Below are 17,957 nucleotides of genomic sequence, written 5' to 3'. Positions count from 1 at the left end.
ATTTAGTATTTTGGTATTGTGTGTGTGTGTGTGTGTAAAAGCGTCTCATTTTTCTTTGATGACACTCCACTAAGCCTATTAATGTGGTTCACTATATTTTATAACATGAGAGAACACTAATTTTCTGCCACTATGGCCTGATTGCAGTACAGTCACAGATATGTTTTACTCCCGTGCTTGAAGTTAAATGACAAATAATATTTATTCTGTTTTTTGTCTTGTGAGGTACCTACCTGTTGGGGGGGGGGGGTGAGGTTAGTTTTGGTTTCAGCCCAGTACAGTCAATGGTCAGCTTTCTTTGTTCGGTTGTGTTTTCAGCACTGAATCTATATTAATCACCTTGCAGTTCAACTGGCCTCAGTAAAGTACAGCAACTGTAGGCCAGAGTTGCTGGAATCTGACTGTGTTATTTAATCTGTTTTTGTTGCAATTTTAGGTTCTTTAATTTAAATATATATATATATATATATATATATATATATATTAACTATAGTTGGTTGCATTTAGAGCAGAGTATGTTATACAGATAGAGTCCTCGTGCTGTTTTCTCTGGGAAAATGAGAACGTTTTAAAACGTAGCACACACTGGTTTACACCTTTTTTCCTTAAGCTTAATTGAATGGCATGCTAATATTATTTAAGATCATTAGATAACAGAACTACACTGAACAGATTTTAAAAGTAAAGAATCTATGTGCCAGGCCACTTCGTGACCAAGACGTACACTGAAACTGTGATTGACAAGAAACAAAGTAAGATAAAGTGCCTGATTGTTTTCTGTTTCAGTTTTGCCTTGACCAGTGTGAAATAACCAAAGGATTGTAGTACAATATACAGCACTGCTACTGAAATAAATAGAACAGATTCAATTTTGACAAAGCAAGAGAAGAAGAAAAAAGATTTGAGTTAACTTAAAAAAAAAAAAAAAGATTCCTTTAATTCCTTACAATTTTGTTTCCAGTTCAGGGTTTCCCTTAGGTTACTTGAGGTCTGTTTAGTCAAATTTTGTTTACATGGGCACAAATCTTTGATCTTATCTTTCCCACTTGCATAACATTTGACCTGTTAGTAACAGCCTGCATTTAATTGCTGGAATCTGTGTTCTGAGAGACTGCCTTCTAGACTATTTGCAAATATACAGAGCTGAGTATATATATTTTTTGGTTATAGAATTTGTTAATTGTTGCTTAGATCTCTGTTGAAACTGTTGTCTCCCTGTTCTGAGAGACTGCTTTCCAATCTCTCTGCAATTATACAGAGCTGAGTATATTTTTTTGGTTTTATAGTTTGTACTGTTAGTTGTTGCTTAGATCTCTGTTGAAACTGTTTTGTCCCACCCTCCTTATTTTTGGTTTGTAGTTTAAATTTGATGGCTTTTGCAGTTGCCCGCCCCACTGTAGATTTGATCTGGGACACTCCCCCAGTCCCATCTCTTTACCACGTTATACCAAATAAACTCTTTCCGCACTTGCTTTTAGTCCTTTTTAATTTAATTGCATTTTTTAAACTGTGTTTGATCTAATATTGCTACATGCTCAAGTGTGCCAGCTTGCACTGCATGTGAATTGTTTTTACTACTGTTTTTGCTACTTTTCTGTAAAAAAAAAAAAAAAAAAAACTGTAAGCCTGTTTCCTACTTTTCCTGTAACTAGTGCTCCAGATACAGATTTGCTGTATCCAGGACTGTATGTAAGCTTCTGAGCCCCCCAAGCCTTTCTGTGTTGGAGGGAAGCCTTCTAGCTTATCAGTGGGAGTGGTAAGCACTAGGTAACCTGTCTACCACATAAGGAGTGGTTCTAGTCCAGAAAATGTAGTTATTGGCCGTTTGGGCAATGTCTTCCATCTCTCTCAACTTTCTGATTTGAAAGCCTGCATTTGCACTTGTTTCTGTCCTGTAACTCGTCTAGTGCAGATACAGATTCTTAGTTTTAGTACTTAAATTTGCTTATTCGTGCTCAGCACTTGTTCAGAACTTGTAAGCACTAAATAAGCTGCTAATTACTATAGCACTCAATCCTCCTCATTACCTAGAGGAAAACAGTTTTTGTACTTAACTTTTCTCACCTGCTTAGAGAAAAACAGCTCTTGCACTCACTTATCTAGAGGAAAATATTTTTTTATTCAGGCATGTCCAAGGATCAGCTCCCAGTGTTCTCTCCTGTTTATCTGACGAATTTGGGCATCTTGAGCAATGTAGAAATTGCCTCGTACACAGACAAACCCTCTCCTCCTACCACCCAACACTACAACCTGTGATAGATGCACTTATCTAGCCAAACTGGTGGTAGAGCTCTCTCCCACCAAGACTGAACATGACAGTCATGAGGAGAAGGTAAACATTTGCACCACACCACACTCATCACATAGTCTCACTAAATCTACACCACCAAAATCCACACATAGTAACACAAAAACATTTGCGGAGGCTCTCAATAATAATCTGTCTAAGCAACAGAGACCTACAAAGCAGAAACGCAAGCAACCTCCATTCCCCAACACAACCCAAATGACACATAGCCCACAGACTCAGTGTGCCACTCAACCACAGCCAATAAAGCAAAACAACGTACCCAACACACTAGTCATAGGTGACTCTATAGTCAGGTACACTGATGTCCCACTCACCAGGCTAAACAAGGAGAAGATTACTGTCAGCTGCCCGTCCGGTGCCAGGATCTGCCACATAACCCACTCACTCAGGTCACTCCACAACAAGTACAAATATGACTCTGTCATTGTCCATGTTGATGTGAATGACCTGAGATGCACCTCCCTGGACTACATGAAAAGAGACATGGAGGAGCTCTCCGATCTTGTAGCCCAGGCAGGTATGACCCTAGCCCTGAGTAGCATTCTGCCATCGCCCAGAATGATACCGCAGTACAAGGACAAAATGATTGACTTCAACAATTGGCTAAGCTTCTGGTGTCATTCTAAGGGGATCCAGTATCTGTCTTCTTGGGACGACATGGTCGACAGACCACCATTCTTTGCCACAGGTGGCCTGCACCTGTCGTCCCTGGGATTCTGGATACTGGTTAAGGCTCTTGCTGCCCCTATAGTGTCTTTTTTACGCAAGGTACAAATAACAAATTCACCACTGTAACAGGAACAGGCAAACAAAAACTGAAGGTAATGCTACTCAATGCTAGAAGTCTAAATATCAAAATGCACTCACTCAAGGCACTCCTTAGAATGGAGAACATCGATATCTGTGCAGTGACTGAGACCTGGTTCAAGGCTCCAGAGAGCACCCCTGCACTACCAGGCTATAACTCATAACACTTTTCGGCCATGTAACCTGGACCGAAACACCAAAGGCAGAGGTGTGTCCATATTCATTAAGGATATCTACACCTCCAGGCTAGTTGCTCAGCATAATGCATCCGAGGTTATCCAAGTGCAACTAACGCTGGGCAAAACTGCAATTCAAATTGTAGCTTGCAACAGATCCCCCACCATACCCCAGGATTCCCACTCCTCTTTTCCTGATGTACTGGAAAATATTAGGGTTCAACCAAACACCCTAATAATGGGTGACTTCAACTACCCTACCATTAACTGGGAAAACTACTCATGTACCAACTTCTTAGCTCAGTGCTTTCTGGAATTCATTAACTCCAATGCCCTGGATCAACTTAGCCACACCCCCACCAGGGGCAACAATATCCTAGACCTAGTCATTACCAACATGATTGACTGGAGTTCCACACCTGAAGTCAACTCTTCGTTGGTCCGATCCGACCATAAGCTAATCACCCTTGATATCCACATCCCAACCCCATTAAGGAAACCACGGTAAAAAAAATTTCCAAAGCCAACTTCATGCTTCTTGAGACAGAAGTGGTGAACTTCATGACACCCATGCAGATGGACAATACAGTTACAACTGCTGAATCCTACACAAATGCACTCTATAAGCACTTACACGAGTGCGCGGATCGTGCTATCCCGAACAGAACCAAGATGCTATCCTCCAAAAAAAAGGAAGCCAATCTGGTGGTCCCCTGCCATAAACAAACTGTACAACAGAAGGAAGAAACTGTTGCAAAAGAGAGTAAAATCCCATGAGTGGAGGAGCTCCCTGGTCAGCCTCAGTAAGAAGCTGAGATCCCTTATAAGATCCTCCAAAGCTAGCTACAAAAACATAATTGCCACTTCTAAGACAACCACAAAGCATTCTATAGCTATGTCAAGAATCTCGATGGCAACACCCAGATATGAGTTACAGCACAAAGGCATGAAAATTACAGAACCAACTGATATTGCCAACATCCTGGCAGATAGGTTCAGTGCTAACTTTACCCCCCTCACCCCCTAAAGGGCCCATATCTATACAGGAAGAATGCAGAGTCCCTGTAATCACAACTACGCAGGTAAAAGCTGCACTCTCTAAAGCAAAAAACACAGCATCCATGGGACTAGACAACATCCCAGGCTGCGTTTTACACGAACTTCAGAACGAACTGGCTCCCCACTTAAGCACCATGTTCAATAATAGCCTCGCATCAGGCTTTGCGCCCACTGAATGGCGCACACCAGCAGTTATCCCACTCCACAAAGGGGGAGCCACCACTGATCCTGGGAACTAACGACCTATTAGCCTGAAGAGCCTGGTCTGCAAGGCCATGGAACACATCATCATGGAACTCATAAACAAAGATATTGGTAACCTCAAACTTTGGATCCCACCCAGCTCAGATCATGCCTCCTGAACCTGATCGACTTCTTTGAGGCAGTCACCAAAGCCGTAGATGAGGGTAAGGTGGTTAACACAGCCCATCTTGACCTTGCCAAGGCTTTTGACACCATCCCGCATTCTCGAATTATAACTAAACTCACTAAACTAGGTATAAATTCCTACGTCACAAGATGGGTTGCCAACTGGCTCACTGACAGAACCCACACTGTAAAAGTTGCAGACTTCAAATCTGACCTCAAAGCAGTGACAAGTGGAGTACCACAGGGTTCCGTCCTGGGACCTCTCCTGTTTGGTATCTACTTCTCTGAAGTACAGGCTAACACAGAAGGCCTCTGGCTAACGAAGTTCACAGATGACTCCAAACTAGGAGCCATAGTCAAGTCCCCAAATGATGTGGACATCCTACAGAAGGGCCTCGCTGAGACAGATGCCTGGTGTCAGAGCCATTACCTCAAGCTCAATGCCAAAAAGTGCAGTGTGATCCCCTTTAATAAAAACTCTGTACCCATGAACTACCACATAGGCAGCAATCTACTTAACACCGAATGTGTGATAAGAGACCTTGGGACCCAGGTGAACAGTAGTCTCTCCTTTGATAGTCACATCACCACAGTAGTCAGGAAGTCCTTCTACTTGGCACACCTCATCATAAAAGGGTTCTCATCCAGGAAAAAAGAGGTAATTGTTCCCCTCTACTCGGCACTCATTAGACCCATTATAGAGTTCAACGCCCCTTTTGGAATGTACCTCACAAGACATCTGCAGCAGCTGGAAAGGCCACAGAAGTACCTCACAAAGAGGATTACTGGCCTCAAACAAATGCCCTACACTGACCGCCTCAAAAAACACCAGCTTTACTCCATAGCATATTGCCTACTCCGAGGTGATCTCTGCCTAACATATAAAGCTATGTCAAACCCAGAGCTGTTGGATATGCTACACCTAAAGAAATCCCAATCCCTCCGAGCTACACGCTCTAGGGACCTAAACCTTGTCACCACAATAAACAGGACATGCTGGAGGGAACAGATTCCTGTCCCAGAGACTGCTCATACTCTGGAACAGGCTACCCATCTATGTCAAACAAAGTTCTTCATTAGCACTCTTCAAGAAAAATCTTTATGAGTGGATGGGAAATAGGAAATACACCCTGGAGATCACTTCTGTATGTATGCTTGACAGTGGCACAGGAAAATAACTTTCTTGGGTGGCGTAAGCCAGGGAACCTTGTTGGCTAGGCTTACGTAGGCCCTTGAGCCGATAGGAGGTTCATAGGTAGGTACTAGGCTATGTGTTTGATCACTATTTATTATAGCTGTATGTTTTTCTTAGCAGTAGTCCCTATTATTGTGTCTCATAAACAGTTTTTCCTTGTTTATGTTTAATGCTCATTCTGCAAACTGAAGTGATCTCAGGCTGAGAAAATTAAAAACAAAATGGATGATGGGGGTTGCCCCCCCCCCCCCGAAAAACACTTGTTTAACTATGTAGGTGGTTTTGGTTCATGTTTTAAGACATGATTCCCATGCGAGTGCATACATTTAGATGTTAGGTGTACTCGAGGGAATAGTTGGAAGTGTATACCACAGTGCAGTGATGATTTAAGTAGTTAAAGTTTAGACTTATAAAGTAAGTCCAGATACTATGTGTTTTCCAACTGGAACAAACCAAAGAACCATAGCAGTGAGTAGTTAAAAATACAAAACCTCAAAATATCCAAGCACCAGAAAAACTGGTAAAGTAATCCAGAGCGTTCCTTAATTCCAGATGAGCTTTTTGCTTTATTCAAGATTAGATAAATAGTATTAGTTTTTGCATACATAGCAAATATATAAATAATTTACAGTAAAAAGCAATAAACAATTATCTAAAATAAAGAAGATAGATGAGTGCTTTTGCCTTGTGAGTTAAGAATTCTTCAGATTTAAATTTGAGGACAGAGTTATAACAGAAGCAAGTTATGACTGTTAACACCTCCCATCCAAAGGATAGAACAGCATCTTTTATTTTTACTTCTGTTTTTGCATTTTGAATTTGTTAACAAGTTAGTAAACTGGACTTTCCTAGACTGTTTTGAGCCATGGTTTGGCTCCAAAAGCTAGGATTATTACAGAGTAACAGATTAGCTAATGTATTTTTTGGTAGAAAACCAGATTACTGTGAGAAAACTCATTCAGCATGAAAATAAAGTGCACTCGCAATACGCAAAGTAACTGAACGTCAAGGCTGAGTCCCAGACCCTGTTTGAGGGCACATTTCAAGAAGGTAAAATACACATACATGTGTCTTTGTTGTTATTTACTCACTAGCCAAACAGTACACTCTGCATTCTGATGAAACATCGGCCTACAAGCTGAGGAATGCTGCCAGAAGTCTTTCACAAATATGTTTTCCTCTTTGTCATTTAAACGTGTAGTCATGTTCAGTTGGTAAACTTCACTGTCTCACTTAAGTTTAAAAAGTTGCATCTAAATGCTTCCAGTCACGGGTGACTAGGAGGGAGACTGCCACTAGAATAATAAGTTGATTTTGTTTTATTACAGTACATGGTATACTCCAAAGTAGGGAAAAGACAGCCTTATTATATGCTTTCTCGATGTCTGAGAGGTTAATGGCAAGTTCTGTTATGCAGGTTTCAGAGTTGTTATTCTGTATTGTCACTCTAGACAGTTTACAGCATCCATCATGGAAGATGCCTTGGCAAGTTTTAAAGCTGCTAGCCCATTTCAGGTGCACTTATCTTTTGGCCACTGTCTGTGTGACCATGCCAGATGTTTCATGGATTCCAAAGTCTTGAAACTGTGAAACACCTAGTCCTGCATCTTTGTTTCTTCTATAACTAGTAGTACATCAGAGCAGTTAAAGATCCGTTTATTCCAAACAGTTGTGGTTGGGGTTCTCTAGCCAGAAGCACCTTTATGTTCTTGAAGTGGACATCAAGATTCATATCTTGAGCTTTGCTTCACTCCACTTTCAGAGTGAATTTCTTGACGTCCACATCTCAAACACATTCCACAATGGTTATGGTTAGAAACCCTGCCATATTCCTTAGCATCATCAATGCTTGCATTTACTGTTTAAATTGGCATCATAATAGCCTTTATTTCATCTGTATATTGAAATGTACCTACAGACAATAACCACGACATAGATCTCATTATGTATTTATTTGTATTTGTTTACTGAGGTAGAGCACTGATCTCCATGGACTTCTTCCAGACTCAGCCCAGGAGTAATGTTAAATTAGTTAAAAGAAAGCCTCAGCCCAGGAGTAATGTTAAATTAGTTAAAAAAAAGCCTCAGCCCAGGAGTAATGTTAAATTAGTTAAAAGAAAGCCTCAGCCCAGGAGTAATGTTAAATTAGTTAAAAGAAAGCCTCAGCCCAGGAGTAATGTTAAATTAGTTAAAAGAAAGCCTCAGCCCAGGAGTAATGTTAAATTAGTTAAAAGAAAGCCTCAGCCCAGGAGTAATGTTAAATTAGTTAAAAGAAAGCCTCAGCCCAGGAGTAATGTTAAATTAGTTAAAAGAAAGCCTCAGCCCAGGAGTAATGTTAAATTAGTTAAAAGAAAGCCTCAGCCCAGGAGTAATGTTAAATTAGTTAAAAGAAAGCCTCAGCCCAGGAGTAATGTTAAATTAGTTAAAAGAAAGCTCACTGATTTCTCAAACAGTAAGTAACATTACCACATCTTCAGCCATTTCCATCCAGGCACCTGAGAAGGAGCTGTTGTAATGGTATCGAAAAGAAAGGCACTAACTAGTCTTTCACCACAGTTAATAGCTAAAAACAATGTCACTTCTGACACAGTCCGTAACTAGCTTAAAATACACACAAAAGAAAATATAGGTTTAGTTTACATTCTTCCACCGGCAACAATACCAACCTTAAAATGTAGAGAAGATTAGTAAATTCATACAAATTAACCTTTGGAGACCTAAATTTACTCTTCAGCAGTCATCTGAAAAGTCATATAAGTACTGCCATACCCCAATCAAGTGTCACGTGTTTAGCAAAGGAAAGGACAAGGTTAAACCCACAAACTTTAAAAACATCTCTCCTAGCTTCATTGATAAATAATATACTCAGCAAGATTCAACCCTCCAGATAGTCACAGGAGTATTAAGTGATTACAAATCAGTAGTGACAACTTGGAGTTTAAAATTCAGGCTAACACAGCCCAAATATGTATTTCAGTCCAAATCGTCTGAACATTAACTCCTGTCACAGTTACATACATTAGACATCCTATAATGACATAAACTCCGTCCTCAGCATATTCTGTAAATTTCTGTGTACTATACAAGACAAACTTTACACTCTCATAAACAAAAAGCTTCAGAGAAAGAGCACATAATAGCAAAACCCAGAAATCATCCAACAAATAAACAAAAGAGGCGCATCTTGGAAAGTACTGACAATGGATGCGATTTGCCTTAACAAATTTTACAAGTATCAGACCCTAAGAATCAATACAATAATTAAAACTAGTGATAAAATCAGTTCCATCAGACAAATGTCTTATCTGACCAAAATCAAAAACAAAATTCTAGGATACTGTTAAATCTTTAAGCACTTTACAGCTATTCCCCTGAACTAAAAGGACTTATCCATAGTCATCCTGAGATCATAAATTCCATGAAAAGCAGTATTAGCAATTCCCTAGCATAATCCCCATCCGTTTTACAAACATACCCCTATCACACCCCTTTAAGGCTAAGTTCAGTTCTCCATTTCTGTGCTTATGCAGTTATTTAAACATAAGTCAAAAAGTTACCAGAAAAGGCACATATGTACCACTCCCAAAAGCAACACCATTCACTTGTTGATACTTTGGTGTGAAAAATACATAATTTGCAACCCTTTGACATGCATATTTAATCTCCTACTCACCACTAAAATTGTGCCTAATGAATTTAAACATGCAGTCATACATCCTTCTAAAGTTTTTACCCCAAAACAACTAAATGATTACAGACATGTAAGACACATTGGAATAAACATTCTGGAAAAAACAAAATAATTTATGTGCAAATCCTAAACTGCTTACATCATTTTTATCAGGTAAACAACAGTGATTTTCTCCCAAAACAAGCAAAACCACATCCAAACAAAGTCATATAATATTGGCTTTAACCTTGTAAAACTGCCTTATAAACAATGAACTTTGCCTAAATATCAACAGCCAAGCTGTTTGGAACCCCACAAAAACTACTGAAAGAACCCACTTGGTACAGCATTCCCTGCAGTTACTAAACAGAAGTATTTGGGACTAATATTTGGACCAAAATCTGTTTTTCCTTCGACACTTAGTGAGGCACAGGAAGTCCTAAAACAAGTAAAAGCAGTCTACAGCATATCCCATTTACAGTAGAAGCCAGACCTTATTCATAAGAAAAAGTCAACAAAAAACATCTCCTTTAAAACAAAACTCTCCAACTATATTTCTAGAAGATTCACCGATTAACTAAATGCTAACGAAAATAAACTACTGTTTAGTGAAGGTGACATCACTGTCATCTCAAGAAACTACACATCAATTGAACAAGACATACATGCAAAGCTTCTTGCAGTAATTACTGACATTAAACATCATTTTTACAAACATAGTGAATATGTCACCTCAAAACCCATAAAAAGCTAGGCATGCCTCACAAGTCAAATCAGTACACAACAGACACAAATTGGATGAAACTAGGTCAAACTTTCCTGCTGCTAAACCTTGTATACCTTTTCTCCATTCTTACTCAGATTCCCAAGACTGTTCTAACTAAACTTGAATCAACTTACAGTAAAGTGGCAAAATTTTGAGTGTCACAAACAATACCCACCATGGCAAACCCCTCAAAAAATCAAATGATTAGAACAAAATCTACTTGACACTTCAACTTAAAATCATATACAAAATGCTGCATAAACCTAAGCTATGCCTCCCCATTATGTACCCTGGTTGAAAAACATGTCCCATCTAGAAGCCTAAGATCACAAGCTGTGAACCTCCTACAAGTAGCTAGATCTAATGCTAAACATGGTAACCCCCTATAGAGTGTCTGTGTGTCAAAGCTATTGAAAAACATCCCACCACCCATCAGTAACACATAAAGTGCTGCACTAGCTTTAGCTATGTAGGATAGATGGCCAGCTTCCAAAGCTTCAGGGCACCTTCAACACACCTAAACTGTCAAGCAGCTTGAATTGAGCTGACTAAAAGTCAGGTCTGGGAATGAAGCCCTTCAGAGCTTTCCTTCCAGTAGAGACAGAGGCTGAGCCTTGAAAGAACAATGCCAGGAATAACAAAAACGAAATGTCCACACCCTGGCATAAAAAACACGCCAAAAAACAAGGAGGATGGAGGGAGAGAGTGGCTACTGCAGCAGTGGTCATTGAAACGTATACTATTATGGTAACTTTAACTTGCACAACTGTACTGTGTTCATCATATTGATCATTGCTGCAGTAGTCATAGCTACAATGGATGTAAAAAATCATTTGAAATGTGACCTATAGCCTGTACAATTCAATTGAAAAACAAATAAATGTGTTAGGGGAAAAATATAAAAAAAGATTAAAAATGTACAAAACGCTGGTTGCATAAGTGTGCACAGCCTTAAACTAATATTTTGGTGAAGCACCTTTTGATTTAATTATAGCATTCAGACTTCTTTGGTGCACACCTGGCATCAATTAAAGAGACTGATTAACCCCAAATAAATTTCAGCTGTCCTAGTAGGATTGCCCTGACATTTACTCAGTTGACTGCTACAGCAAAATCCATGGTTCGCAGAGAGCTTACAAAGCATCAAAGGGATCTCATTGTTGAAAGGTATCAGTCAGGAGAAGGGTACAAAAAAATTCCCACAGCATTGGATATACATTGGAACACAGTGAAGACAATCATCAAAAAGTGGAGAAAATATGGGACAACAGTGACATTGCAAAGAACTGGATGTCCCTCCAAAATTGATGAAAAGACGGGCTGAAAACCAGTCGGGGAGGCTGCCAAAAGCCCCACAGCAACACTGAAGGAGCTGCAGGAATTTCTGCAATTACTGGTTGTGTACTACATGCGACAACAATCTCCCGTATTCTCCATATGTCTGGACTATAGGGAAGAGTTGCAAGATGGAAGCCTTTTCTTACACAGAAATACATCCAGGCCTGGCTAAAATTTGCAAAAAAATACATAGTCTCCCAAAAGCATGTGGGGAAAAGTGTTATGGTCTGATGAGACCAAGGCTGAACGTTTTGGCCACAATTCCAAAAGGTATGTTTGTCGCAAAAACAACACTTCACAGAACCAAAAGAACACTATCCCCACGGTGAAGCATGGTGGTGGCAGTATCATGCTTTGGGGTTGCTTTTCTTCAGTTGGAACTGAGGCTTTAGTCAAGGTGGAGGGAATTATGAAACGTTCGAAATACCAGTCACTTTTGGCCCAAAACCTTCAGGTGTCTGCTAGAAAGCTGAAGATGAAGAGGAATTTCAACTTTCATCATGACAGTGACCCCACACGTACATCCAAATCAACAAAAGAATGGCTTCACCAGAAGAAAATTAAAGTTTTGGAATGGCCCAGCCAGAGCTGAAATCTAAATCCAATAGAAAATCTGTGGGGTGACCTGAAGAGGGCTATGCACAAGAGATGCCCTTGCAATCTGGCAGATTTTTGGAGCACTTTTGCAAGAGTGGGCAAATATTGCCAAGTCAAGATGTGTCATGCTGATAGACTCCTACCCAAGAAGACTGAATGCTGTAATTAAATCAAAAGGTGCTTCAACAAAGTATTAGTTTAAGGGTGTGCGCACATAACAAAGTGTAGGTTTAAGGGTTTGCACACGTATGCAACCAGCATATTGTACGTTTTTGTATTTTTTCCCCTAACAGATTTGTTTGTTTTTCAACTGAATTGTACAGGTTATAAGCCACATTAAAGCTGGGAAAGTTTTGAAATGATTTATTGTGGTGTCTTTTTTTATATCACAAAAACCTGACATTTTAACAGTGGTGTGTAAACTTTTTATATCCACTGTGTATGTGTAGATGACCTTAGCTAACTACATTTGGGAGGTGGAAGGGGAAGAGTCCAACAGCCCCTGGAGAATGGTCCTAGCAAAGCTTAATCTGGACCTAGAGAAAGAATCAAACTTGTATTACTTTGCAAAAGTATGTAGCTTCTGTAAAGCTTCTAGAATCCAACCTTTTCTTAAAAGCCATAGATAATGCTGAGACATTGGTGGAATGGGCCTTGACCTTGCCTGCAATAGATTTATTATGTTGAGTATTGTGATGATATGGGCTACTGCAAGCATAGCTAGCTGGAGTTTTGCAAAAAATGATATTGTTTGAATATCAAACTAATGTGTACAAGATGCTTGTTTTACAAATGTATTAGAACTGTATGGCATTTGAATATCAAAATGTATTTGTAAAGTTGCTAGTGTTGAAAAATATATTAGCAGTGGGTCCTGCTGGACTGAGAAGGAATATGCATGTGAGACTTTATGTATATATGTAAACAAAGGACACTGGAAGAGAAGCGGTTCACCTAAGTCCAGTTTGGAAAATCCTTGAAATTAAACTAGCTGTTAAGCCATAAACATGGCACCCTACTCTGCTGAATAGGACCAGAGACGGACATTAATAATAAGCCTTTGTTTATTAGCCCAGTAAAAAGTGGGGAAGCCCCAGGCACTGCCATAAACATTAGATGTGTATTTCAGCCCTCTATGCTAAATTCCTGTTTTACCTTCAGAGGGGGTTACCGTGAGAACCTAGAGCCAAGTGACCAGATGAGGTAATTCTGCCAGCCATCTTGGAAATTATGTTTTCGATATTACAGTGGGAAATCTGTCAATGTTGAGTATTCTGTCTTGGGGTTCACAACAAGAAGGACCATTCACCACATCATCTGCCTTGCTCTATTAAGTAAGTATGGAATAGTAATTCTCTTAGATTCAGTCAGGAATATAGTGAAGCTTAGTTTAGATATTGTTTTTCTTTATTTGTCTGAGTCTGTCCATCAGTGTTATTTTCAATATTTCCTGTGAATTGAACTTTGTGGTTTACTGTAAATATATATTCAGTATTTTCATGCTCTTTTATTATTTATTATTAAACATTTGTAAAATAATTATTGTGGGTGGTCTTTTTAGAAAGTAGTTAACCTTTGCGAGTGCTTATATTTATTTGTTGACCCTGTGTGAGCCACTTCATAAGGCCTAGCTGTCTTGGTCAACTACTGCCATTTGTATTAATATTAATATTACACAGCATAGTTGGACACCCTTTGTTAAGGGTCTTAGAGTAGCTGATTCTGGAGTGTCTGGTGGCAGTGATAACTGGGCAGAAGGGGGCACAGTAGGTAAATCTGTGCCAGCCTTTCCCAGGTGTGTGTTTGAAAAATTAAATCTCAAAGTGTGTGTGTGTCAGCTACATGGGGCAGGGACCCAAAGCACTGGGTTCACAGAAAGGGTGCCGGAGGACTTGGCTTGGACACTCCTCTGAGGAATTAACTCTAGAGCTGTACCGGTAGGGAGTCTTATTGTTGACCTGGAGGGATTCAGAGATACAGAACCCGAATTGTTGACCTGGAGGGATTCAGAGATACAGAACCCGAACTGAGTGTGTTCCCTGTGTGCTCTTAAGGGAAATTGTGCTTAATGCAGAGAGGTCTTTATCTGAAAATACTGAATGTATTCATGTGTATTCCAAGTGAATATCCCTCTCCAGTGTCAGTGGTGAGGATTCAGGCTCCTTGATTAGTGGCCCAGAGAGTGGTCGTCACAAGTATAACAAAAGGTAATAGCCTTGGACAACCATTTGGAAATAGTCTGTTCTGACACAGATTGTCTGTTTTTCTTATGTTCACAAGAAGTGAACAATTGAGTCGAAAATGTGAAAGAATTAGTTCTGTCAAGAAATTATCCAAGTTATTTGTGGACATCCAAGATATGGAGTATCCTTTCTTCCTCATTTTTAGGTTCAGGAAAGAAAATGGGATGGATGGTTTGGCTTAAAGTTAAAGCAAAAAGAAAAAAAACTGCAGTAAACCACGATCGAGTTCATGTATAACCAAAGGAAACAACATGAACAGTAGAAACGTTCAAACTTTTTAGTAAAACAAGGCAAAGCTTTTGGGTTTCCCCTTCTTCAGTGCATACAAATTCATGCTCAGTTAATACATTTAAATAAGTAAAACTAAGAAGCATGTGACACAGCCAACCAATCAATTTAAAATGTACAAAATTAACAGTAATTAATGTAACAATATTTGTTTCCTATGCAGTACTGGTTTCAAACTTACTGCATTATTCAACCCAGGGAATGTATCTCTATTTAGTTTAAAAATCCATGTTAGTTCTATATTCTCTAATTTATTATTAATATCATCTCCTCAGCTATTCTTATGTAGTGCTTTAATAACCCTAAATTTAAAACAATGACTTATACCTTTCTCTAATATATGTTTAGCCAAAGCATTATTTTCTGTACTTCTCTTTATCTCTGATTTATGTTCTATAATACGGTCTTTCAACCTCCTATTGCTTTTTCCTATATAGAAACATAAACATTGAGTGCACGTGGCAAAATATATTATTTGAGTGGTATTACAACAAGCGTAACAGTGAAAAGTATATTTTATTTTACTTGTTTTATTTATTTATTTACATTTGTTGACTGGGCTAGTCTAACTGGATACATGTCCATTTTCGGTAGAGGCCTGGGGAGAAAAGCTCCAAGCATAGACATAAACTTATTATACAATATTAATATAAAATATTAAGCTGTGATCAAATACAGATAATAATATTTGAGAGAAAAAATAATGTGTACAGAGTTATTTAGTGGGGAATGAACTAAGATCAAATGCAGAAAATTAAACAATATTTGAGAGGGAAAAAAAAGCACAAAAAGAAATACATTTTAAAAATTTATAAAATTTTTTTTTTTTAGGACAGGGTTAGCTTAATTCTTAATACAGGTAGGAAATATAGTACAGTAGAGAAGGACAGAGAATGGTTTGGGCAGATAAATAAATAATATTTTACTTGTAGGATGGATAAAGTTTATATCATTTAGAATATCCCTACAGCAACTATAATTTAGACAGGGGTATGTACTCTTAGTAGGTTTAAGCACTCATCTGATGACGTCTTGTTGGGATGAAAACGCAGTGAATCAGTTAAGCATTTATGTGTTTTATGTTTATGAATAAAAGGGACAATTCTGCCTGGTTCTTCACAAAGGCCGTAGGATAGTAACTCACACAAATGTTGTAAACCAGAGAACAATTAGCCCTGCATGGGAGCTTGTTATATTGTTGTTGGCACCAACTAGAAAACCTTTTCCATTTGCTAACGTAAGATTTTCTAGTATCAGGCTTTCTTGTTTCCATTAGTACCTGCTGCACCTCCTCAGAAAACAGGTGCCTAAAAGAAATTAAGACCCTATCATCCAGGCAGTCAACTGAAGATTATTGATGTCATTGTGTATAAAACACCCCTGTTCTTCTGTGAGTGGATCCATTTTGTGAGGAAGGTTGTGGTAATTGCCCCTGGCTATTTCCAAAAGAAGGGAGAACTATGGTTGCCTGGGTAAGAAGGAGTCGTAATGATCTTGGGGAATTCCTGAATCTTCAGACGTACCCTGGATATTGGTGGAAAAGGGTGGAAAGGCATACAGAAACATTCCTGTCTAAAGAAGAGAAAAGTTGTCTGTCTTTCAGGGCTTCTTGCATAGAGTTCTGGAACCAAATTTTGCCAGTTGATTACTCAGAGAGGAGGCAAGGAGGTCTACTTGAGGAATTCCACATAAATGGATGAAATCTCGGAAGACGCCCGATCTAGTTTCATTTAATGAGAGTCTACCTTGGTCCTGCTCAGCTTGTTTGCCACACAGTTTTGCTCTGATGTAATATAGGATGCCGGTAGAGTCAGATATTGTTGGGAAGCTACATCCCAAGCTAGTATGGTTAGTCTGCATAGAGTTATGTCCTGGTTCCCCTTTATTTGTTGATCTGCCACAAAACTGTGGTATTGTCTGTAACTACTTAAAGAGGTCCCAGGAACCAATGATGGTTCAGTGAGTTGAGTGCCTTGATCACGGCAAGCAGTTCTTTGATATTTATGTGTTTGCACCTGTTCTTAGTGTCCCACACAACCTGCATTTTTATCCCTCCTGAAGCTACTCTCCAAGCAAAGTCCAAAGCGTCTGTGGTGACTGACTGATTTGGAGCAGGACGGGAGAAGGGGGAGACCAGAATTTAAGGTTATCTGTTGTCTTCATCAAAAAATTTCTCTTCTGACAAACCCCAGTACTGGGATATGAAATGAAAAAGGGTATTGATACTGGGACCAAAGACATTTCAGATACCACTGTATCTTTCTCATGTAGAGTCTTGCCAGGGGGTATCATGTGAATCATAGAACTGAGGTGTCTAGTTGACATCTCAGGAACACAGTCCTGTGTTAGGGAGTTAAGGCAAAGTTTTGAATGTTCTTTTGGAATTCCAGCTTGTGCAAGAGGTCTCTCACCCAAGAGAGAGATTCTTGAAGTGTTATGAAAAAGACTCAGCAAAGTTAAGCTGGCCATCTAAATATGAGGATACCCTGTAGCCTGCAATGAGCATTAATTGGAGCTAGACACAGTGAACATTCTTAGTGCAGTAGATAGTCCAAATGGTAAGGCAAACAACTGATAATGTGATCCAGACATGCAAAATGTTAAGAAACACCTGAAGTCTGGATGAATAGGAATGTGATGATGATCATCTTTTAAGTATCCAAACCAATAATGCAGAAAACCGGGTAGAAGGAAAACCAATAGTACACCAATGAGAATGAAAGATTTATTGTAATGTTCATCAGACAATTTAAAAAAGAGTCAGGGTATATATATATATACCTTCCTCAGTTTGAATAACAAATTAATTAAACAAATTAGTTAATTAAGCAAGCAATTGACATTTACATACTGACATGCTTCTTTCGTTTTAAAAGTTCCAAGAATATCCACTGAAAATTGAAATTAAAAACAATGGTAAAAATATTAGTAAACATTTAAAATCACGTTCATGTAAACTATTACCATAATGAACTATAGTGCTACTAGTCTGAAAACAAACTATTGTAGGTTCATCATTCATATTACTATGTTGTATAATGTAATAGTAATATTGTATACATTGAAAAGTATAATCAGTTAGGAAGTAAGTTTGTAAACAACCTATTGTTCTATCACACAATACTTGCTAAGTCCACC

At 38.9% G+C, this 17,957-nt stretch overlaps 1 protein-coding gene across 1 annotated transcript in view; it reads left to right on the top strand.

Annotated features, from left to right (window-relative positions):
• The window catches only part of FTO (FTO alpha-ketoglutarate dependent dioxygenase), a 1,656,404-nt gene that overhangs the window by 370,561 nt on the left and 1,267,886 nt on the right, over positions 1-17,957 (top strand). The gene's annotated exons all lie outside the window — the stretch shown is intronic.

This window comes from Protopterus annectens, chromosome 8.part1, assembly GCF_019279795.1.
Source record: "Protopterus annectens isolate FY-2018-M chromosome 8.part1, PAN1.0, whole genome shotgun sequence".
NCBI lineage: Eukaryota > Metazoa > Chordata > Ceratodontiformes > Protopteridae > Protopterus > Protopterus annectens.
Note: the sequence above shows the minus strand (reverse complement) of the source record. Positions and strands in the feature narration are given on the sequence as shown.